The sequence below is a fragment of the Triturus cristatus genome, chromosome 7 (assembly GCF_964204655.1).
Source record: "Triturus cristatus chromosome 7, aTriCri1.1, whole genome shotgun sequence".
Lineage (NCBI taxonomy): Eukaryota > Metazoa > Chordata > Amphibia > Caudata > Salamandridae > Triturus > Triturus cristatus.
Genome location: NC_140590.1, coordinates 205,921,221 through 205,946,704, shown reverse-complemented (window position 1 = coordinate 205,946,704; position 25,484 = coordinate 205,921,221). Strand labels below are relative to the sequence as shown.

General features: G+C 45.8%; 1 long non-coding RNA gene across 1 annotated transcript in view; it reads right to left on the bottom strand.

Annotated features, from left to right (window-relative positions):
• The window catches only part of LOC146809226 (uncharacterized), a 64,768-nt gene that overhangs the window by 21,128 nt on the left and 18,156 nt on the right, over positions 1 to 25,484 (bottom strand). Inside the window, exon 2 of the long non-coding RNA XR_014966380.1 lies at positions 23,486 to 23,570. This is a non-coding gene — a long non-coding RNA (uncharacterized LOC146809226). The remainder of the gene's footprint in view (positions 1 to 23,485; positions 23,571 to 25,484) is intronic.

Genomic DNA, 25,484 nt, shown 5'->3' with positions numbered 1-25,484 from the left:
AGCATGAGAAGGTGTTGGGGAAAAGGCCATGAGTCGAAACATTCCCATTCAGTTTTGGTGTTTCCAGATGCCACAGCAGGAGAAAAACCCTGTCTGAGGATTCGAAAATCTCAGTGGCACCACCACAGCATTCTAGGTCAGCTCCACTGAAGGCACTGTAGCTTTGGTGAGTGGCCACCATGTTTCATGCAGCCGCTCAGTTGCGTTATTTGTTTTTCAAAAACAGGCTGCAAAAATATGGCTTATATTTTAAAATGAAATATAATTCCTCTGACACCCAGGGAATTTTCTTCCAGCCTGTGCGCATCATTTAAAATTTTTCCTGTTAGTGACCACCAGGCAGTAATGAATGGAAAAAATTTATGTTGGAACATCCGTTAGAATTTAAGCGGACATTGACCTCTACTGTCCAACAGCCAATATTTGACTGTCCACTCTTTAATGGTTTGCACCAAAGAATCCAGCCGAGGCTCTGCTGACAGACACATGGGTGTTTGTCTGACTCATTTTAGAAGCGGTGGACAGACAGTTTTGGTGCGAGGATACATTGCCACTCTCTAAATAAAGTTGTAAGCTCAACTTCTAAAACACGCCTACAAAGCCCTATATGATGTGGGACCTGTGTACCTCAACCACCGCCTCCGATTCCACGCACCCACCAAAGACATCTGCTCCACCCATCTGGCCTTGGCCACTGTCCCACGTATCCGCAAGACCACAGCTGGAGGAAGATCCTTCTCCTACCTCATAGCAAAGACCTGTAACACCCTGCCTCTCCACCTCAGACTATCGCCGTCACTGCCGCAATTCAGGAAGGACCTCAGCGAATCAGCAGTACGCACTTAACCCTCTCCCTCCCCGACCCCAGCGCCTCGAGGCCCTGAAGGATGAGTAGCCGCTCTTCACAAGTCACTTGATTGATTGATTGATTGATTGATTGATTGATTGATTGCTTTAAGGCATTTTTCATCTCAGCTGGACTGTTGCAAGAGCTGAGGCATGCCCACGGGCATCGTACCCTCAGTGGGCAATATATTCAGGTGTAGCCTGCATGGAGCTTTTTGTTGTACATACAAAGTGTTCATCTGGGCCTCACCATAAAGACCTCTGTATTCTTGCTGTCCTGTCCAGATTACAGCATTGACAAAACCAAAAGGTGTCTTACTCAGAAGGGAAAACCTTGGAGCTGGTGAGGCAACAAACCTATCCTAACAACAAAACAGCCTTTCTGGCTTCAAAACCCTGGTCTAAACCAATTGGAACTTTTCTAGCTAAAACTGATTTAGCTGGAGCTCTACCACAACATTTCCACCTTAAAGTGACCCTCTGCCACTCCAGCATCCTACCTTGCCATTCGGACGGCTTTAAGAACCTAAATATCAGCAAAGTCCCAAAGTTTGACTGGTGTGATCCGCTTGGATTAACCAATCTCGTCTCCTTTACGGTCGACCTGAACACATGCCTATGTCATGATCAGCAACAAAATGTGACTTTCGATTTACACTTTTATTTATTTTTTACTTTTTATCTTAGAAAATCAGCTTTATTAAGGGTACCATTCCCAAATAAATTATTCAATTTCTAATAACAGGTAAAGATGCTGTTGTTGGATACATGATAGACGCTGTCCTAATAAAATATTATCTGCGACCTAAAGTTACTTAATCCAATGGGCCTGGTTCTAACTGAAAATGCAAGTCAGCCCCACTGGTTCTACCAGTGCTTGTTTTTGCAAAGATCACTCCTGCTGTTTATAGCCGACAATATACCCATCAAATACATTAACCCTCTTTATAATATATCCAAATGTTTTGGCAAATAAATGATGCACATAACTGGCCCTCGGCCACTGATATCCCTGCACTACTGTCAACCGATGCATGCAGGCCAAGGGCTGTGTGAGAGTACATACTCGGCTTCATTTACTTTGAGATATACCTTTGTTCCTACATCACTTAAAGGAATGGCAGGAGATCTAAACATTTAAAGAAAAATGTTTTAAACCTATTGTTGCCTCATTCAACTACTGTTAATTAAAACCTAATTACTGCAGTGACCTACAGCCTCAGGGAGTGTCTGATAGAGATATTTTCCTTCAGGATGTGCGAGGGTTGTGTCTTTGCACTGCAATTTGTAATACAGTGCAGTGTTGGTTCTGTCTTTACCAGCTCTTCGAGTTGACTTTATATCCTCAAATTTCTTGATATTCGTAGACATGTTTTGGTTTCCTGTATTTTGCGATGCTGTTTTAAAATGACACCTTTACTTATTCTGAATCTACAGGACGAAGCCCATCTGATTCAGCATGAACCAATTCGAACTGCTAGACTGTAACTTTCACCAGCGGTACCCAACATAGGGAGATTAGTTACATCACCAAAATGTACATCTATCACACATTCGCTTATCTATGATGTGATTTTCAGATGGAGATTATAAATTACCAACATGCAAACAAATATTTTACATTTGTTTTTAAATATTTATTTCTAGCTTTCGTCTATGTTCAGCGTTGAACACCTTTGCTAGCGATAAAAACAGATGTTTAAAGAATTCTTACTTTTGGTTACTCCATCCACCCCCATGAAGGAAACATCTGTGAAGAGGGAACACAAGCAATAATGTCAGTTCATCATCTGGCCAGTTAGTGAGGCTGTACATGGACTGTGTTAGTATAATCTTGTGATAAATCAAATAGGGATTTGATGAGGGTACTACCAAATTACATCAATAAATAATTTGGTTTTATTAACTTTCGTCACAGTTTGTGATTTTAACTCAGTGGAATTATCTTCATCATTCTGCTTCCTAGAGAGGTTACCACATACCCCAGCTAAATGTCCTCTATTGTTGCACTTCCTGCAGATACTTGATTTAGCTTGACTACTTGATGAATACAGGCCCCAGCTAGGCCCGCAGGACACAAGGGTTCGCTCTCCTGTAATGGAATCTACAAGGAAGTTGGCACGGAAACTGCAAAGTACAAAGACAAAGTTTATTAACCCTTAAGGGTGGTCCTACAATCCATACAACACCCTTCGGTATTGCATAGAGTAGCACACCGAACTTGCGAACACAGTCCCCTTTTATACACAACAGAGGGGCTCATAAGTGGGTGGATACAACATGAGGCGAAGAACATTACCTTTTATGGACATTTTCGATACAGAATCAATATGTGGGCGGAGTTAACACATCTCTAAGCCCGCGAAAACATGGTCAAGCGAGGATTAACTGGTAACAGATGTGGTCAAGCCTGGGCATGCGCCAGACGGACAAAGGAGCTATTTATAGACTGTTACTAGGAAGATTACAAGGGCAACTAACACGAAGATAGGACTCTTCTCGTGCTGAGCACGTGGAGACATGACAATACAAAATGGAGTCCAGACTTTAGTCAACATAACGAAAGGAACTCGGTCCTAAAGGGGAATTCATGTCTTTAGTGAATGCTTAATCACATCGTTGTTTCAATTTTCAACAGACGACCCTTTCAGCATTTACTGAAGACATCCGGTTTATTAGAATAATCATCGTATATGTCAATTTTCATCATTTCTTCTATTTCTTTAGTTAAATGTTTCTGGTAAGTGACATTGGCAATAGCTTTCTTATCAGGAATACAGAGTGACATACATAGGGAACAGAGTAAAGGACCACATTGAATACAAATGCAACAGGAAAACAGAAGTGCTACGATAATACAGAGACCAGTTAAAACCTTCCACCCCCATGTGGTGATCAATGCCCAAAACCATCCAGAAAAGGTCCAAGTGCCATTTTTTGTATGGATTTCAGCTGCAATTTTATGTAACTTGTTAATAGCATTATAGACTGATGGCGTGTGGTCTGGAATAAACACACAACAACTACTTCCGATAATTTTACATGCTCCACCTCGGTCAGCTAACATAACATCTAACACCATACGATTCTGCAATGCAACAATTCTAGTGATTTGTAATTCTTCCGTAAGATTCCCAAGAGCAGCGGCGGTTTGATTTGTCACAGCCTCTACAACTCTTGTTAACCTTCGAACTTTCCTACTATTTAGGGCAGCTCCAACGAAGAAGAACAATCCTAAATTAAAATCAATATACTGCTGCAGGCTAGTATCGGTCTGGTCAACATCATCAATAGATAGAGTACGTTTATACCTATTTACAGTCACATTATTCAACAACTTCAAATCTTTATGATAAGATGCAGGTGCCAAAAATACAGGAGGTAATAGGAATGCTACGTAACATACTCCAGACCAACCGGCTGGCAAACGATAATAACCTTTATTTCCACATACGAAGTATGTATTATGGGATGCTAAGAAGGTACTGTTATTCAACCCGTCGATGTTCAGGATAGTGATACAGTCACTAACACCAACAGGAATATAACCCACACTCTGGACACACAGGTCCGCTTGAGCTTGTGCCACTTGAATCACGAATCGGTCTTTCCCCACAGTGTCCCTAGTGTTTGTGAAAATATAGGGAATCGATTCATTGTCTGGTCGATACTCTTCCCATTCCCAAATTGTCCCATTCGCTTGTGGATAACCATCTTTATCTTGATGACATTCCCTATTAAGTCTGAAGAGTAACCGTCCCACTGTAGGTTTCCGAGTGGCAAAAAGCAAAGTGTACCATGCTCTACAAGAGCCATTATGAGAAAAAGGAAGAGGTATGAACGGAGTTCCTCCTTTCTTCTAGTGAGCTGGCATCATGCCACATATCCAACAGTTCGTAGCATTAGTGGCAACATGAGTATGATGCAACATCTGGATGAAAGTGTTATTCAAATAAGACTGGCGATGCTTCAACTCTTGATACGGAAGGGTATAAAAGTAGTGCTCCTCAGGCACTGGAGTAGTCAAAACAAGCAACTCTCGAGCAGGAGTCACATCCTCAACAAACCATGTGGTTATCCCAACAATAGCTACTGTAAGAATAAAACCTGTTGCACAAAGGATCTTCTTTTTCTCCATTTTAGAACGAAAAATCAATATCTTCCTGAAACTAAAAGGTTGTCAGAACTCTTCCCCTTAGGCAGCGGTTGATTTCTTCACCAGCGGGCCAAGACGGGTGTCGCTATACTAATGCAGGGCTGATCCCCCCCCCTTGCCACATTGGCTCTCCGTTTCACTAACCTAAGGGCCATTCTGACAACTTGTCCTGATACTGAAGAATTCACTTCCTTGGTCTGAGATGATATCGTCTTCCTCCAGGAATCACGTGGTCCGGAAAGAGCTCCTCAGTGTCGTTCGGTTCCACAGCACGGCCTTTCTCTGCAGTCAGAATTTCTCGATGGTCGGTCAATACAGCAGGCTCCACCAATTCAGGCGGCACTTTACGACAGTGCAGTGAATGGATCCAGTTCTTTCGGTTGGAAACCCGCACAGCCGTCCTCGTTGCAAGTAAGACTTGCTCAGGACCAACCCATCTCGGCTCCAAGCTGTTCGTCCTTTCAAAAATCTTCAGCATAACATAGTCTCCAGGTCGGAGACTATGACCTTCGCCTGTGGACCGATCAGGGAGCGCCTCTCGGACCTGTTGATGAATAGAAACCAAGTTATCCGTTAACTGTGCCAGATAATCATTCATCATTACACAAGGTACATCATACACAGCCTTAGGTCTTGGTGGACCCCAAATATTCATTGGGCGTCCAAAAACGATCTCATAAGGCGTGAGACCGGTTCGAGAATGTGGTATCGATCTAATTGACAATAATGCCAGCGGTAAAGCATCTGGCCAAGTCAAAGAAGTCGAAGCTTGGATCTTAGCGATCTTGAGCTTCAGCGTACCATTATACTTCTCAACCAGTCCTGCAGACTGAGGGTGAAACACTGCATGAAACTTCTGGGTAATGCCTAGACCCTTCAGGACATACTTTATAACATCCGCTATAAAGTGAGGTCCGTTATCACTCCACAGCAGTCTACAAACGCCATATCGAGGGAAGAACTCCTTCAATAGCATCTTGGCTGTAGTCATTGCAGTATTATCTTTCGTAGGGTATGCCTCAACCCATTTACTGAAGGCACAAACCACTACTAGAACATACTTCAAATTGTTACAGCGTTCAAGCTGGATGTAATCCATCTGCAAAACCTCAAAGGGTGCAGTAGGTGTCACAAATCCTCCTGCTGGAGTTCTAGTACCCTTTCCTGGGTTATACCTCAGACAAATCATACAGGTCTGCACTACCCTCTTTGCCGTGCTAGCAATCTCTGGATGCTCCCAGACTTGAGTAAGCAATTTTACAATTGCGGAAGCTCCAACATGTGCTAGCCCATGTGCCATCTGAACCATAGGTTGTACAAAAGCTGTGGGTAACTTCCATCTATCCATCTGCTTATTTCTCCAACAACCCTCATCATCCAATTCTCCATCATTGGACCATTGCTCCCGTTCTTTGTCAGAAGCGGTCCTCTGTATTTCCAGCACCTCTCTCTTTGCATCGTGCCATCTTTCTACCTGCGACTTCACTACGTACATGGCAGTAGCACCAGGCTGCATTGCAGTCTCCCGTGCCACCCGGTTTGCCAAAGCATTCCCTTCTCCAACTTTATCAACCACTTTCTTATGGGCACTACATTTAATTATAGCAATCTTCTTCGGATATGTCAATGCGGTCAAAAGGTTGTGAACTAACTCTCCATGCATTATCTGTACTCCATGCGACGTTAGAAACCCTCTCTCCTTCCAGAGTAGGCAGAAATCATGCGCTACTCCGAAGGCATAGCGACTATCTGTATAAACATTCACACACAATCCTGTACTAAGCTCACATGCTCGTGTTAATGCTATAAGTTCCGCTGCTTGAGCTGATTTCTGTGGTATGCGTGCTGTCTCCACTATTGTTTGCAGTGTGGTAATTGCATACGCTGCTGAAGTCGTACCATCTGGTAGCTTCAGGCATGATCCGTCCACCCACAATTCTCCATCAACATCTGGAAAGGGCGTATCTTGGAGATCAATACGACCCTTTGTCTGTTCCTCAGTCACAAGAATACAATCATGTGCTTTTCGTGCTTCAGACTGAGTTTCCGGAAACGGCAACAATGTAGCCGGATTTAACGTTACACACCTCTTTAACGTAATATGAGGAGCCAAAAGCGTCAACTCATATCCCGTTAAACGGGCACTGGTCAAATGCTGCGTTTTTGTCTGATTAAGCAGGGCATCAACAGCATGGGGGACTAATACCAACAGTTTGTGAGATAACACAATTCCCTCGCTTTGGCGTATTGACACAGCTGTCGCCGCAACCGAGCGAAAACAACCAGGCAATGCTCGGGCAACAGGATCAAGTACAGCCGAAAAATATGCACAAGGGCGCTGCTTGCCGCCGTGCATCTGCACTAAAACTGATAATGCACAAGGAGCGTTTGCAGCAGGAGCGTTACGGCGCTGCCGCGCGAATTTTAAACATTCTTACCTATTATTTCTTTTTAGGTCTGCGGATCTGCGCCTCACTCCCCCCTCACCTGCACTATAATTCGTGCCCTCACCGCCGTTTGGCGGGCTGGTTTCCGGGGTGGCAGACATCTTGGGTTGGGGAGCGGACCGGGTAGACAGCGCTTACTGCGCATGCGCCAGTGGTTGAGCGGGCATTTAATGCTCCTCCCCTAGCGCAGCGGGATCGCGCAGCGGGCGTGCCTTCGCGTGGCCGGAGTCGTGCCAGAGTCCTGCCCGTCTGCGCCCGTCCGCGCTAAGGACGCGCGGGACGTGGCGAGCTCCGGCCTGCTCTCGTCTACCTAGCACTGTTGCCATGCGTATATACTCCAGGGAGCGCCTGTATTCCATTGGCAAGGTGAGCGGTCATTGCATTCTACAGCCCGTTCATCCATTATGTGGCCCCTACCGCTGTCCCTGTAATGGTTTGGCGCTTGACCCTCCGCAGCTTCTTTCCCGGCTTTGTCCCTCTGCCGTTCGGCACAACAGGGGGCTACCGCCCTCACTGCGGATTTTGAATCTTAACGTCAGGTCGATCCTTACACATCAACAGAATGTGTACGACCTGATTGAAAATGAAGTCCCGGATATTTTAGCCTTAACCGAAACATGGCTTCAGGAAGCCGACACTGCTATTCCCAATCTCGCTTGTCCTCCCGGCTACTCAATGTATATTGCGAATAGGCTATCTAGAGGCGGAGGCATAGCTCTGATAGTGAGATCTAGTTTTTCCTGTTTGTGGACCATTCTCAAGATCGCTGGCTGTGAAAGTGCCTCTTTTAAAGTCTCTGTCAGCCCAGAATTTACACTCTCTGGGATGGTGGTGTATCGTCCGCCGGGCAGTGATGTGGCGTTCAGGAATGCTTTCTCGGACACTGTCGCCACCTTGGTCACTGACTGTGCTAATTTTTCCATCTTGGGCGATTTAAACTTGCATTTTGATGCTCCATCCTGTCTGACAGCACGTAGTATTCTTATGGACTTAGAGGCCTTTCAACTTTTTCAGCTGGTCTCCCAGCCTACTCATTCCGGGGGACATATCCTTGACCCTTTTTTTACCAACTTGACCGAGGCTAAAGTCACGTCGGTGGCTCCTGTAGAGTGGTCTGACCATTCTTTGGTATCCATCTATTGCCCTATGACTACCAACATTTCCACCTCTTCAGCCAAGTGGGTACCCAGGAGACCCTGGAGTAAACTCAGGCTGGATGACTTTTACTATCTTCTGTCAGTGGAACCTCTGGCCCTATCTAACAACGTAGAGGAGGGGTACGATCTCTTCTGCGCTTGGCTCACTAGGGCTCTGGATGTTTTGATACCTGTTGTAACAACGAAGATCAACCCTCGAGTGTCAAGCCCCTGGTATGACGATGCTTTGCGCGCTCTGAAGGGAGCCTGTAGACGGGCGGAGAGGGCCTGGCGGAAGACATATGGGGCTGAGTTAAAAGCTACATATGTCGCGTCCGTCAAGCTCTACCACCGGGCCATTTGTCGTGCCCGAGCGGCATTTTATGCCGAGGAATTCCGGAATAGCACTAACCCGTCGAAGGCCATCTTCAAGGCGGTGAAAGATCTTATGTCTAAGCGGGCTATCTCTATGGCTGAGAGTTCTGTCACACACTGTGAATCCCTCGCTTCCTACTTCTTGGGGAAAGTCCAGTCTATATATCGGACTTTCCCGAGCACTGGTATAGCGATGGGTAGCCCTAAGGAGACACCTCACCAGCCCGCCCTGCTCTCACTTTCCCCCCTTACCTTGGAAGGGTTTGACAAACTTGCTACGCAAGTTAAATCTGGGTCTCCATCTGATCCAGTGAGGCCTGCTCTCTTTCGAGACCAGACCTTTGTGGGGCGCGTGGCTATACGCTCTCTTGTCAATCTCTCCTTAGAGACCGGGGTCGTTCCCATCAGTTGGAAGCGGGCGGTGGTGTCTCCGATTATTAAAAAATCATCTCTTGACCCGTCTAAGCCGGAAAGCTACCATCCCATCTCGCTGCTGCCTTGGCCAGCTAAGTTGACAGAGGCCCATGTCAATCTGGCCCTGTCTGAATACTTAGCCCGGTCCAATGCCCTCGATCCCACACAGAATGGCTTCCGTGCTGGCCACAGCACGGAGACTGCCCTTCTGGTGATGGTGGAACATCTCCGTGCAAGGTTGGATGCTGGTCAGACGGCGGCGCTGATTTTGTTAGACCTCAGCGCCGCATTCGATACTGTATCCCACAGCATCCTCCTTGGGCGGCTCGAGGAGATTGGTATCGGCGGCCTGGCGCTGCAATGGTTCCGCTCCTTCCTAGACAACCGCTCCTTCTGTGTTTCCATCCCACCCTTCAAGTCCAGGTTCCAGCCTCTGGCCATGGGGGTTCCGCAGGGATCCTCGCTGAGTCCCACGCTGTTCAATCTCTACGTGAGACCGCTGGCTGATGTCGCAAGGCAGTGGGGCCTAACCATGGTCTCATATGCCGACGACACACAGCTGGCGGTTACTCTCAGCGGCGGTGCGGAACAGGATGCCCCCAGGTTTCAGTCCGGACTGAAGGCGGTGGCCAGCTGGTTGACAGGTAACTGTCTCCAGCTTAATGCCACAAAAACAGAGGTTATGGTTGTCGGGAAGGGAGTGGAGCTCTGGGGCGATCAGTGGTGGCCTTCCGAGCTGGGCCCCACTCCGACCTTAGTGTCGGAGGTGAAGAACCTTGGGGTCTGGTTAGACGCTGGTCTGACATTTATAGGGCACACCAAAAAAATAGCAGCCTGTTGCTTCGGTCTACTAAGAGGCTTACGGCCGGTGCTTAAGTTCTTCGATGCCCCTACCAGACAGCTTGTGGTCCAGGCAACCATCATCTCCCGTCTGGACTACGCCAGCTCTTTGCTGGTGGGGGCTAACCAGGCTGAGTTAACCCGTCTGCAGCGGGTGCAGAACGCCGCTGCGAGAGCCATTGTTGGACTTCCTAAGTTCTGCCCGGTGTCTCATGTCATCCGCTCCTTGCACTGGCTTCCGGTGAGGAAGCGTATTATCTTCAAGGTCTTGTGTCTGACCTTCAAAATCCTTAGAGGCATAGGCCCTGAGATCCTGGCCAACTCCATCTCTTTTTATGTTCCCACCCGCAATCTTCGATCTCAAGGTCAGGCTCTTGCTGTTGTCCCCAGATTTAGGCTCAGCAGGATGGGGGGCCGGTCCTTCAGGGTGAGAGCCGCGTCAATTTGGAACACCCTCCCAGTTGAAATTCGGCTGATAGAGGACTTGCTGCCGTTTCGTAGAGCCATAAAAACCTTCCTATTTTAGCTCCCTTGTTTTAGTACTTTTCTGTTGCATCATCTCCATGATGTGTTATGACTGCTCCTTGTCTCTGCGCCGGGATGCTCCTTTGCTGGAGTCGCTGTGCGCTTAATGAATTGTTATAACATAACATAACATAACATCCATCTTTCTCATGCACATACAGCGAAAAGGGTTTTGTATAATCAGGGGTCCCTAACACTGGTGCTGAACAAAGGGCCTGTCGCAATTGCTGGAAGGCAATGTCACACTCATTTGACCAGGGAAGCGGAATAGGTGTGTCTTTTGTCAAAAGGGCTAATAATGGCTTGGCTATGTGTGAAAACCCTAATATCCATTGCCTACAAAAAGAAACAAGACCCAAAAATGCACGCACGTCCTTCTGTGTGGAAGGCACTGGCGTGTCCAAAATTGCTTGAATACGATCTGGTGTGAGTGCACGCCCCTCCTTAGATAAAAGGTGACCCAGATAAGTCACCTTTGGTCTACAGAATTGCAATTTCTTCCTCGATACTTTGTAATTGTGAAATGCCAAAAAGGAAAGCAAGGATAACGTACTCTTCTCACACAGCTCAGGAGTGTCAGCCGCCAACAAGATGTCATCGACATATTGTATAAGGGCGACACCCTCAGGCAGAACAAAAGAATCCAATTGCCTTTTCAATGCTTGACTGTAAATGCTAGGGCTTTCTGTGTAGCCCTGAGGAACTCTACAAAATCGATAAGACCTATTATTCAGAGTGAAACCAAAAAGGTATCGGCTATCAGGATGAATAGGGATCGAAAAGAAGGCATTTTTCAAATCAATAACCGAAAACGTGGTCGCCGTTGGCGGGACCAAAGTGAGCAATGTCGTGATATCAGAAACCACTGGATACTGAGGTATCACGATCTTGTTCACCTCCCTCAAATCAATGATAAACCGATAAACTTTGGCATCTGTATCTTTCTTCAAGATGGGTAAAATCGGACTGTTACAGACGTTGTAGGGAACTTCCTCCACTACTCCCACCTTAATCAAATCCTGCACAATCTGTGTAAGGGCCTCCTCCCCCTCCTGGGAAATACGATACTGAGGGAGGCGTGGTAACACCGCACCCTTCTGGACACTAATGTGGACAGGCGGAAACACCATCTGTCCAACATCAGTATCCGAAGTAGCCCACAAAGTACGAGGGAGGGAGGCTAAGACAGTATCCTCTGCAACCACACACATCTGTTCTGTCATGGGGTGATTATCGTTTAATATCACACGTACTCCAGCGGGGGAGCAGCGGATCGTAGCTCTGAAGTGCTTGAGCATATCAAGACCCATAATGTTGTCAGGCGTGTTCGGGGCAAGCAAAAACGGACAGGGTGCAGAAAAGGGATCAACCTGGAATGCAAGGGGTCGAGAAAGAGGGCTTCGAGAGAGTGTACCATCAAACCCTACCGATGTAACCATTAAGCCAGATGGGGGAGCCCTCGGAACCAATTGTTTAGACAGCGCGCTACGAGTCGCTCCTGTATCTACGAGGAACCGATCAGTAGAACCCAAAACCTTCGCTGAGACATAAGGACCCTTCTGATCAACCGGCACTTCAACTGATTCTAACCCCCATCCAACGCATTCCTATGCATGCAGCGAATCATGGTACCCAGAGCGGTCCGTCCCTGACACTTGATACTGGTGCTGTCGATCAAAGACATTAGGTCTATCTCGCTGCTGCACGGTAGGTTCAAAGCGAGCACGATCATTAGAATTCCCTCTGAGATTCGGGAAACCCCCTCTACCTCTCGGTGGACCTTGATTATGCCCCTGGCGAGATGCATACAACGCCGGACAATCTCTGGCCCAATGACCCGACTGTTTACAATACGCACATTGATTCCTATTTAAATCTGATCGACCCGAAGGGGGACCATAGAATCCTCCCCTACCTCTATTGACACCCCGACGAGGCGGACCATACACTTGCGCTAACATCACCTTTGTTTTTAAATCTTTCGATTTCTTCTCCTCCTGCCCCTTCGCTTCTTGTTCCTGACGCTCATAATACTGAGCTATAGTCAGGAGGGATGTCGGAGACACGGTGGACCAAGAACTTTCACTCGCTTTTAAACGAGCTGCTATTTCCGGTAATAAATTCGCCACATATTTATCAGCAAAAAGGTGTCGACCCGTATCATCCGTAAGTGACTGACCACTAAAATCATGAAATGTCTCCTCAAAGCGCGTAAAGAAATCTGCAACTGATTCATCAACTTTCTGTTTACACGAGGCTAACATGTTCCAGTCAATCTTTTTAGGGGGAATAATTGTTTTCAACTTGGTCAAAATAGCAGCGGGGAGATCTAAGATAATCTGAGGCGGTTTCTGCGCGGGCTTCCTCTCCCTATCCTCATCCTCAATCTCAGACCACCTAGCCTTAAAAGCGGCTTGATCATCCACCTTCCGTACAGATCGCCACATATCCGGTGGTAAGATAAGCCCAAAGAACAGGTCTATATCTGCTAAGGTCATAGTACAAGAATTCAAGGCCCCTTCGACTTCTTCGTAAAAGGCCGCTGGATTCTTGCGAGGGTCAGGCAATGCATTCTTTAATGCCATAACATCAGCCCTATGCCAGGGAGTATAAACCCAATTGTACACAAAATATCCCTTAGCATCGGCAGAAGTAATATCCGCACTAGTTCCCGCTCCTTTAGGAGGAACATACAAAGGTGCCGCCTCTCGCATGGGTTTAGCATGCACTAGTTCGTCCTTATCTGACTGGGAGGAAGACGGCTGCTGGTCGTCCGCCTGTAAGGTCAGGCTCTCCTCCTCCTTGTTCTGGCGCGCTTTGTCCCACAGCTGAAGCATCTCATCCCGTAGCGCAAACAGACGTCGGACCGCATCAGGCACCTGAGAGGGAGAGAAAGTACCATTACGCAGTGCTCTAGAATCCGACACTATCTCCTGTGGTTCAAAAACATCAGAATATTTTCGAAAGGCAGCAACCACTTCATCAGAGAAAATGGCAGCAAAATACAATTTCTCCCTATCCTGCCATCCTTCCAGAACCGGTAATAACTCTGCAGAAGACATCTTATTTGAAACTGCACGATAAGAAAGTTTCCGAAGCTCACCCGAGCCCTCAAGAGATAACATGATCGCGTGTCTATCTTATCTTTACCCGATCCAGAATCCTGAACTGTCGGAGCAGACGCACCCACATAAGGTGGCGGGGAACGATCTAATAGGAAAAAATCATCATCAAGATTAGTAAGGACAGGATAAAGAGGCTGCCGAACAGCATATTGACCCGACACTTGCAGCCTACGCTCTTTCTCTTGTCTCTCCGTCTGTTCTCTTTCCTCCCGACGCTTCGCTTCCTGCGCTCGCACATGATCATTCTTCCGTTGCTCTTTATCAAACAGCGCTTTCTCACGTTTTTCTCGCTCACGCACTTCCTTCACCCATAATCGCACACACTCAAACATATCTTGACGAGCACGCCGTTTACACATACACTGTTCCACATACTCAATCTTACGCATATCAAATGATCCATACAAAGGCCAGCGCAACTCAGGATCCTTTTTGGTGTATTTCCTCCATACTGTGCTGTACATTATGGAAGAAAGACCATGCTTCACATACATATCCCTATTAGGAGTCCCCTCTGGGGGGGCTGGAGCAGATTCCTCGAGGTTTAACCGGTTTCCAAAGCAGCAGCACCACTTACGGAGTGCGCTAAAAGCAGGCATGCTCAAAAATAATGCAAAATATGCAGTATTATCAAAAAAATGGCACTTAAACTTTGCGCCGTTCAAATTTACACAGCTCCGGAGAAATATCTCCACATTACCTGCCTATATGTGTTGCAACGCATATATTCTCACAGTAATCAATACAAGATATGACCGGTCATCACAAATCAAACTCAAATAGCCAACCCAGGCTTCAAAACTCGGAGCAAGTACCGTACAACGGTTCTTACCAATCAAGAGTGTCCAGATTCCAACTGCCAAGCTCCAAAATTCGCCCAAACGGCTGTCACGGCAGAACCGACAGAAGAGGTCTCAGTCGAGGACCGGCGCCACCCAGATGGTCAGTTCGGAAGGGAAGGAAGAAAACCTCGGGATGCCAGGACTAAAATGCCTCTGGCAGTGATCACATCCCCGGCCAAATTCCTCACCCTCATCACGACCAGTCCTTCGAGCATCCGAGTCGCCGATGAGCCCCACGTGACGGGCGCCAATTGATGAATACAGGCCCCAGCTAGGCCCGCAGGACACAAGGGTTCGCTCTCCTGTAATGGAATCTACAAGGAAGTTGGCACGGAAACTGCAAAGTACAAAGACAAAGTTTATTAACCCTTAAGGGTGGTCCTACAATCCATACAACACCCTTCGGTATTGCATAGAGTAGCACACCGAACTTGCGAACACAGTCCCCTTTTATACACAACAGAGGGGCTCATAAGTGGGTGGATACAACATGAGGCGAAGAACATTACCTTTTATGGACATTTTCGATACAGAATCAATATGTGGGCGGAGTTAACACATCTCTAAGCCCGCGAAAACATGGTCAAGCGAGGATTAACTGGTAACAGATGTGGTCAAGCCTGGGCATGCGCCAGACGGACAAAGGAGCTATTTATAGACTGTTACTAGGAAGATTACAAGGGCAACTAACACGAAGATAGGACTCTTCTCGTGCTGAGCACGTGGAGACATGACAATACAAAATGGAGTCCAGACTTTAGTCAACATAACGAAAGGAACTCGGTCCTAAAGGGGAATTCATGTCTTTAGTGAATGCTTAATCACATCGTTGTTTCAATTTTCAACATACTGGGATGGGTAGCTAATTGGTTACTACTACTACAGCTGTAACATTTCAGTCTATTGTTTTCTGCATCATGAATGTGGCTGGCATTCCTGTCTGGTTCTATTTTACATATGCTGTCGTCAATAGATAGGTTAGCGTATTTCTGAAACTTGATCATGCTCAGTATTGGAAGGGGCTTTCATTTCTTTGATACACATGGCAGTAGGTTCAATGGACTTTGCTATTTCAATACCATTGCGTAGGTTAGGTTGTTTCTGTAATAATTTTTCTTCTATCTTGAAGTTGTTCGTGCATTGTACTACCTGATCTCTTATGAGAGAATTGTTGAGGTCACCAAATTCGCACAACTCACTTAAGCCTCTTAGGATAACTACATAGCTGGTAATACTTTCTTCATTTCCTTGGGACCTACTGAAAAATGTATGGCAGTCAGGACTATATTAATCTTACCACCAAAGTACTTTTTCAGTTTGAGTGAGGAAATTCCGGTCGTCATCAGTATTTCAACCCTGTAAAGGATCTGGTTGAGTGTCAAAAATCTTTCTGCTGTGTGTACCTAGGTTATGAAGCAATATATGTTGTTTCCTTAGGGGACTGAACTTTTCTCCTCCATTGGCAATCATGTAGGATTTGAAGATTTGTACCCAGTCCTTCCATGTGGTGTTAGGCTCTCCTAACTCATTTAGAAAAGGTGCAGGGTGAGCCATGCTTGCTGCCATGGCCACCCAAAAGATGACCCAGACAACAAAGGGGTATAATTCTCAGAAGAACTAAGGATTTTTGTATGTTAAGGAGAGAATTAGCCAAAGAAATGTTATCCAATAATATGGTATGCAATTCAGAAATGTAACTGGGGAGAAAGTACATGTAAAAATGAATACATATGAAAATTAGCAAGGAAAGTACCAAAGGGGTGCAACGATAGGATCCTCTACCAATCTCCATACTCAGGCAGCTTGATCCTCCTCACTTGCGCGTGATACTGAACGTCCTTAATACTTCTCTACTAGAATCCACGGTCCCTTCTCACTGGAAACATGCCATGGTGACCCCTCTTCTAAAGAAGCCCGCCGCGGACCCTGACAAACTTTCCAACTACCGACCTATCTCCCTCCTACCGGCCTTCTCTAAAATTCTGGAGAAACACATCTATTCCCACCTTTCCCAGTTCGTTGGAACCAACAAAATCCTCCACCCATCGCATTGTGGCTTTAGAGCTGGTTTTTCCACAGAAACAACACTGTTGGGTGTTACAGAAAGGCTGCGTCACCATCTGGATGTTGGAGATACTGTTGCTCTCATACTGTTGGACCTCAGTGCAGCGTTTGACACTGTCTCCCATCCCATACTAATCAACACGGTGAGGTCACTTGGCATCTACGACTCAGCCTTAGACTGGCTTATTTCTTTTTTATCTAACCGCACCTTTCAAATTTTTTCTGCCACTGCTAGTTCCGACATTCACCCCTCACCCTACAGGGTGCCCCAGGGTTCTATCCTCAGCCCTCTGCTTTTCAACCTATACATCAGACCGCTAGCTGACATAGCTGAAGATGCTGGACTAACTCTGTTTACATATGCTGATGACTCCCAGATTATCTTCTCACTCTCTAACACCACTTCCAGCACAACCTCTCCCCTTCAGTTAGGTCTCAGGAAAATTGCCTCATGGATGAATGAGAACCATCTGAAACTTAATGGCGTTAAAACCGAGGTCCTGATGCTTGGCAAGAACAAAGATCTATGGGGCCCACTACACTGGCCCAATGAGATGGGTGCTCTCCCTCAGCCATCCAGCCATGTTCGCAATTTAGGCATAACCATTGACGATTCTCTAACAATGCACCACCAGGCAGTCACGGTTACTGCCATTTGCTTTACCATCCTGAAATGGCTTGAGAAGATAATCTGGATGCTGCCAGTCGCTACCCAGAGAACAGTAGTTCAGGCCCTCATCACCTCAAGGCTTGACTACGGAAATGTTATCTACCTCGGCTCTAACAAAGCGGTGACTCGTATATTGCAGCTGATACAGAACTCCGCAGCAGGACTACTCTACCGCGTTCCCAGAACCACCCCCATCTCCAGCCATGTCTGTGACCTACACTGGCTCAGGGTAAGTTCAAAGCCCTGAGCTATATGTTCAAACTCAAAACGGGCACGGCACCACAGTATCTGCAATCTCTTGTCAGCCCCTATGTCCCTACCCGTCACCTCCGCTCTGCCACTCAAGAACATTTTAATGTACCCAGATTCAAACTTTCCAGGATTAGAGTCAGATCTTTCACCTATCTTGGCCCCTCCTTCTGGAATTCTCTTCCCTTAGCTATCTGTAAAGAAACAATCTACACCCGTTTCCGCAGAGCCTTGAAGACGTGGTAATTTAACCAATAATCTTGACAAACTGCCATTTCCTTTTCCCTCCCAGTCTGCTCTGGCGCTGGAAAACCCTTTTTGGGTAGCTGTTGCGCCCTATAAATTCAATAAATAAATAAATAATAGGGTGTGCGTCTCACTGAAAAGATAAGAAAGCCTCTGTGACGCACCTGGAAATCGAAGCAGCCGCCTCAACAAAGAATGAAAGTGTGCATATCATTGAAAGAGCAGAGACGCGATTGTGACACACTGGTAAGGTGGGGAGGATGAAACAGACATGCCTCCGAAATTGAAGGAGCCACCTCCACCAAGAATAAAAGTGTGCATATCACTGAAAGGGTAGAGGCACTATCGTGACACGCTGGGAAGGCGGGGATGATGAAACATACACGCCTCCGTAATTGAAGGAGCCACCTCCATCAAGAATAAAAGTGTGCGTTTCACTGAAAGGGTTTAGATGCTTTTGTGATACGCTGGGAAGGTGGGGTAAGGCAGTTAACTACTGTGGCAATGCCGCGAAAATTGAAGGATCCGCTCCAAAGACGTGTGCGTATCACCGAAAGGGAAGAGGCGCTTTCATGATACCCTGGAAAGGCGAGGATGACGGCTCACTGTGGCAGCGCCTCCAAGGCTGAAGGGGCTGCATCAAGTAGTAATGACCGCACTGGAAGGTGAAGTTATCTGACTGACCACAGTGGGGAATGCCTCTGGGAAAGAAGGAGCCGATAGGACAGATGGTGTGTGTGTCACCAAGGGTAGAGATGCCTCCTTGACATGTCCGATAAGAAGCAGAGTTCGCTGTAGACAGTAGAGGAGTAGGACCATGCGAGGAATGGAGGGTCACCACCTAAGGAATGAAGGCAGAGGGCTGATAAGCAGGCAGCCGCATATAGTTTGAAAAGTACCTTGACCTTGTGGGCCATACTGTTAATAAGTAAAAACAGCTGGATACTGAAGCGGTGGAGGCATACAGAAGGTAAGGAGACTTGTTCTGCTCTCTTCCACATACCAATTGCAGCCAGTGTTGAAATGAAGAACCTTCACACAGGTAAGTTCCAACTTTCATTAGATCTCCTCTGTCTACCTTACATCTCTGTTCCTGCCTCTCACAGCTCACTTAATGTTCTATACCAGCCTCCTTTTTCATTTCTCGTCCCATAATTCTAAGGTACAATCTGGTCTAACTGTAGGAAAGTATCAACAGTGGAGGAGGAAAGGGGGAAAGGAAATAATCTATAATGCATAAAAGGTTTCTTTACTTGAGTGCTAGCTTAAAATATAGGAGGGGAATATAAGAAAAACATGGTATATATCAGTAATGTTCTTGAAAAGATGGAACATTGTGTGGCTCTCCACTAGCAATGGCTCACAGTATTTATTTGTGACATATTGCTCAATTCTAGCTACAAGGAATCGGGGTCCTTTACATGAGTAGGTCTTATATACTAGGTAGGAGATAAAAAGACAGAGTGATCTATTGGAAGTACTTATTGAGCAATTAGGTTATAAAATATAAGGCAATGGTGCTGAGTTTTAGTTTATGTAGAGGTTTAGAATGACAAAATGTGGCTACACTGTTCTACACTGTTCTTGTTGAAGAGATACATGTTAATCTGTTTGAACAAATGGAGAAGGGGTGGCTCTGTTAAAGCTGGAATGGCCTCATGAATACCAGGGGAACATCTCTCATGTGGTAATTGTACTGTATCTTTTAATTTGTAATTTAGTAAAGCTTCATGTGTGCTCCACAGGAGACCTTAATCTTTATTTCTGTGCATGGTGGTGTTCTCAAGGTGACTGTCTTGTAGACAGTCCCACAAGTATTGCATATGACACATGTGGATAGTGGGTACAAATGGAGTTATCTGAGGTTTGTTGTGATGCTATTGGGTTTTGAAAGACCTTTGATGAGGAGGGTCACTGCGCGAAATAAGCTTTTCACTGGAATCAGGTGAGTCATACAACAACGGTCAGTAGAGCGTTTCCTTTGTCAAAATGAAAAAGCATTATGCTTTAGCAGTAGTGATGACTGGAAGCTGCAGAGAATTTAAGTAGGACAAAAAACTTAGGTTGCCATTGAATTATTTCCATTTCCTTACAGCACCTTGGAAAGGCCAATCTAGGGTTAGACCATTGTGCTGAATGGAAGTGGAAATGCAGGTTGATTATTGGTCATTAATTTGTGCAATCTTTGGCGTATAGGTGGGCAGTTTGAGAAAAGAATGGACCTGGTTTGATGTTTAGGCATTCCATGAACAAACGTAGGGTGTTTATTTTATTTCTCATGGACTGCAAAATTCACCAAGTAAAGGAAAACCAAATTGTGTAAAAGAGATGGTCACATTTATGTATTTATATAATTAGTATATGGCAATTTATATAATGCCCCGTTCACCCTAATAGGGTCTCCAAGTACTAGGCTACTTTTGCCAATGCAGTAGTGGGCCACGCACCTTCTGAGTGGTTATTTACAGGATATGAATTATTAGCGTATTTATGCAAATTGATGCTTGCAGCCATCAATTCAGAATTCTGTATTGTTGCAAATCATACTTGCGGGTCTTCATTAAAAATAAAGTCTGCCTCTCTTACACTTGCCCAACATTTCCTAACATATTGTTTATGTATGTGTAAGTGTTCATGTCTGCTTTTCATTTTTCATTTTTAGGCTAAGTCAAAACATCTACTTTTATGACAGATATTCTTGTGGACCATTGTAATGGTGACCTTGGTTTTCAGATAGAAAGGCCAAGTACTGTCTATCCATTACAAATCTGAAATTACTATGGATCCCTAACATTCAGATATTGATATGCATTTTCAGAATCATAGACTTTAATTTGCATTACAAATTCTCTCTAGTAATGGAGCTAAAATATAATTGACATACAATGCTTATGACCTGTACCAATCTACTGTATTATATTTATTATTGCATTGTGCCCCTCTGCAAAATCGGAGGAAGAAACAATGGGGGCCCGATTCACAGAATTAACTTAAAACAAAATCCTAAACTTACTACTTTTGGTATTCACAGAATGCACTTGCTACTTTTGGTATTCACAGAATGCACTAACTATTTTTGGTATTCACAGAATGGATTCACGACTACTAACTTTACGTCCGCACTCGGGCCGGAAATTCCGGCCCGGAGGCGGAGTTTCCGGCCCGGAGGCGGAGCTTCCGGCCCTGGGGCAGAGCTTCAGGCCCAGAGGTGGGGATTCCGGCCGGTGGCGGAGATTTGGCCATGGCTGAAATCTCCACCTCAGGGCCGGCCGGAAGCTCCGCCTCCGGGCCGGAAGCTCCGCCTCCGGGACGGAATTTCCGGCCCGAGTGCAGACATAAAGATAGTAGTCGTAAATCCATTCTGTGAATACCAAAAGTAGTAAGTGCATTCTGTGAATACCAAAAGTAGTAAGTGCATTCTGTGAATACCAAAAGTAGTAAGTTTAGGATTTTGTCTTAAGTTAATTCTGTGAATCGGGCCCTGGGTCCTTGACAGGAGAAATGGGGCTTTTCATAGCTCTCCCTGTAATGCTGCATAGCTCTTGCTCCTGTCTTTTTTCCTGCTTTTAGAGGGACTCTCCTTGTTTTTTCCCCACTTTTAGAGTAACTTCTCCATGCTTTTCCCTCTTTTCTGCTGCTTTCTACTTGCTTTTTCCTCCTGTCTTTTTGAGCGCATTTTCCTTGCTTCCCTTCGTTTTCATTGCTTGCATTGCTTTCCCATTGTTTTTCCCTTTGCTTTTCCCTCGTTTTCACTGCTTGCTCCTTGCTTTCCACCAGTTTTTTTAGTGCCTTTTTGCTTTTCGCCTTCTTTTTACTGCTTCTCCTTGCCTCTTCCTTGCTTTTTCCTCGTTTTCACTGCTTTCTCCTGCCCCCCCTCCCCCGTTTTTTGGATATCCTTCTCCTTACACTTCCCTTGTTTGCACTGTTTTCTCCTTGCTTTTTCTCCTGTTTTTTGAGTGCCTACTCCTTGCTTCCTCCTCATTTTCATTGCTTTATCCTTGCTGTTTCTCCCATTTTTTAGCGCCCTCTTGCTTTCCCTCTCCTTGTTTCCCCAAGTTATTTGAGTGCCATCTCCCTGCTTACATTTCGTTTTCATTTTTTAAAAGCAGTTACAAAATCCAGCACGTTGAGACCCTCACGGGTGATTTGTGGTGCTTTATAAATCCTTGATTTATTGATTGATAACCTAACAACGGATCTCAGCTCAGAAATATTTCATATGTTTTTCAGCTGCAGAAGGGGAACATGGTAGGGGCACTGCTATTCTCACTTGCAATGGATTTTGGGTTTGGAATACAGAATTAGCACTGGACACTCAACATTAAATAATTGAAGTGTAAAATATCTGACTGCCATGAAAGTCAACAGTATTGCAAGGTTTGTCAATGGCACTTTTAATTCAGCTGGTCCATTTCAAATTCCAGAAGAACAACCTAATGCTTCATATAATCCTCATTTGGTCCATGTGTATCTATTATTACGCATCATTCTCGGACCACAACTGTAAAACCAAATGATGGTGAAATGCTGTACATTGATTAAATGTAGAGCTAGTTTGTTGCAAAAAGTAAACTATGACATCTGTGGCTATATTACTGTTTCTGAAACAATTCTGCATGCTCACATTGTGTTTTGGGGTGGGGGAGAGGGAATCTGCTGGCAAAATGGGCAATAAAATAAAACAACACTGTTGCAAGTAAAGCTAATGATGTAGCATTCGCTACAAACAGACCAAAGAATTTTTCCTCCTTGGCACAAAGTGTCATTGCAGCTCCACTGAGCCCATATCACAGAGAGGATACACTGTACACCTTAAACTGGGTAAATCAGGCACCAACTGAGCAGATGAACCCAATCACAATGAATAGGCTGTTGCCAGCTCAGCTGGCTTTTTTAAAGCCACAGGTCCTCCTTTCAATGTGCAGGCGCAAAGATGTCCCTGCCACAAGTGACTATGCCCACCACTATACCCACCTACAGGCAGATGTCCATAGGACCTTCCAAGGGGCACGTGCTGAAGGATGCACTTAGCATGTGCCACCTCTTTGTGGTGCATTGTTATTGCACGGCCTGACAGCTCCTTTAAATATGTGCCCATATTTGTAATATGGCACAGGCACTGTGGCAAAGTGTTTCTTCATGTGCATGGGACTATACCCCCATGCAATTGAGGGAGCACCCACTCGAGATCACACCAGCACAAATTTAGCGCATTACAGTCCTAATTACAGAAGGGACTACTCAAGCGCCTGTGGCCCCTTCTGTAATACCAAAGTGCCTTGGGGAAAGAAAGCAGTCATGCACATCTGCTGCACATATGGGGCACTTAGTGTAATATGGTCCCTAAAGACCACTGACAGTTCCTTCTTCATATGCCAATAATTGCTGTCCAATATCTGTACAAATGATAGTCTAAAAGAAAGCATGCTTGTTTTCTTCCTCTCTGATACCCATATTTTTTTAATTAGCAGTTTACACACTCTTATCATGAAAAAGTATGCTCTTTACTTTGACAACTCGTTATATGTTTTAGAGTTCATGTGTACTCACAAAGGACGAGGAGAAGAAAGAAGAGTTTGATTTTCATCATCATGGAATTCTGCTTCTTTGGTAGCTCGTAGGAAGAAATCTGAATCTGAAACAAACAGAGAATGTTTCATTGTTCAATTGATCACCTGCTCCAGCAGTGAAGGAATTAGAAATTGGGTTGCTGGTTGACTGGGTGCAAGCCCTGGTCAAGCAGCAACCACAATCCTAGTCAGGGTAAAGGGCAGGCAAACCCTAAATTAAACTGTGGTCACCCTCTGGTGGCTTGGCACAGAGCAATCAGAGTTAACTTAGAAGCTGTGTATAAAGTATTTGTGCAACACTTCAAAGAGTAAAACAGTGAAAACACCACGCAAAAAGATCCCACACAAGGTTAGAACAATAGATCTGACTTTAAGAAATAAAACAAGACCAAAAAACCAAAAATCCAATTAGTAGAACTGGAGATATTGATTTGTAAATTTTATAGTGAAAACAAGCGCCACAAAGCACTACTGGGGATGGACCAAGGCAGTCACAAGTTCAGGCCGACTGAGATTGTGTGTGGGCTTGCTACAGGGGCCCAGTTAGGTACGCTGAACAAAGTACCGTAAATCCTGGTTGTTGAGAGCTGTGCGGTTCCGTGTTGAAGATGTGTTGTGCAGCAGATTCAATGCATCGGTTTCGAGATGTGGCAAGGCTGCGGTTTGAGGTCCTGTTGCTTCGACGTTGAGGATCCTGTTGATGGGGCTTGCGATGTGAAGTTCGGTGTGAGGATGTGGGGCGCAACAGAGGTGAGGTGTTGATTCCGAGGAGTGGTGAAGCTGTGATGTGGAGTTTCCACATCGTCATTGAGCAGCCGTCGATGACGGATGAGGGGAACTTGTGTCTGGAAAAGCGTTGTGCAGTGGCACTTCAAAGGCTATGCAAGGTCCCAAGATGCGGGAGGTGGCAGCGATGCGAGTCTTTTGCGACGGGTACAATCCATACAGCAGCGGCGATGCGTCAGTTCTGCTCTGGGATGCTCCGCTCACCTGAGGAGATGCATCGGTTCTGCTCGGGGATGCATCACTCAGCAAAGATGATGCATCAGTTCAGCTGGCAAGCAGCTTTGGTCCACTTCCAAGGGTCCTGGACTGGGATGGCACCACTTGGCAGGTTTGACTCATTGTTGGCAGAGTCAAGATGCAGGGGTTGGAAGCCTGTTATGTCCCTGAGACCAGATCAGGAGGCCAGCCAGCCAGCCCTTGGAATCACTCTGGTTTCGGGGTTCAAGAGATGCAGGTTCAGTCCTTCTCTCTCACCCAGACTCAAGGACAGCAGGCAGCAATCAGCACAGCAAAGCAGTAGTACAGCACTCCAGACCAGGGTCTACCTTAGGTTTGGCTTATATGTATAAAATGGGAAGGTTTGAAACTGGCAAAAAGTTTATTTTGCCAGGTCGACATGGAGGTGTGAAATGCACACACAGGCTCTGCAATGGCCTGAAACATGGTTAAAGGGCTACTTAAGTGTGTGGCACAATCAGTAGTGCTGGCCCACTAGTAGTAGTTAATTTCCAGGCCCTTTACCACTTTACTATGGATATATAAGTAAATTAAATATGCCAATCTGGGATGAACAAACATTACCATGATTAGGGGAGAGAGCACAAGCACTTTAGCACTGGTTATCAGTTGTAAAGTGTGCAGAGTCCTAATGCCAGCAAAAGCGAGATCAGAAAGCAGCAGTCACGGGCTCTCGATCTTTCACGGCGTCTACAAACAATTCTAATGTGGGGGAAAATGGCAGCCGTCAGTTAGCAGCGGTCGCGGGCTCTCGATCTTTCACGGCGTCTACAAACAATTCTAAAGCAAATGGATGTAACTGACACCTTGATGAAACGGAGCAGGACAAGATTCATTTAGGGAATAACTAATCTACGTGATCCTTTATTCCCGGTTTTCCTTCGTTGTGGTGTGTTCAGGGTTGTGTTTTTTTACATGCAGAGGTGGCGGTCGGAGGGGAGGCGGCACCTCGGAGA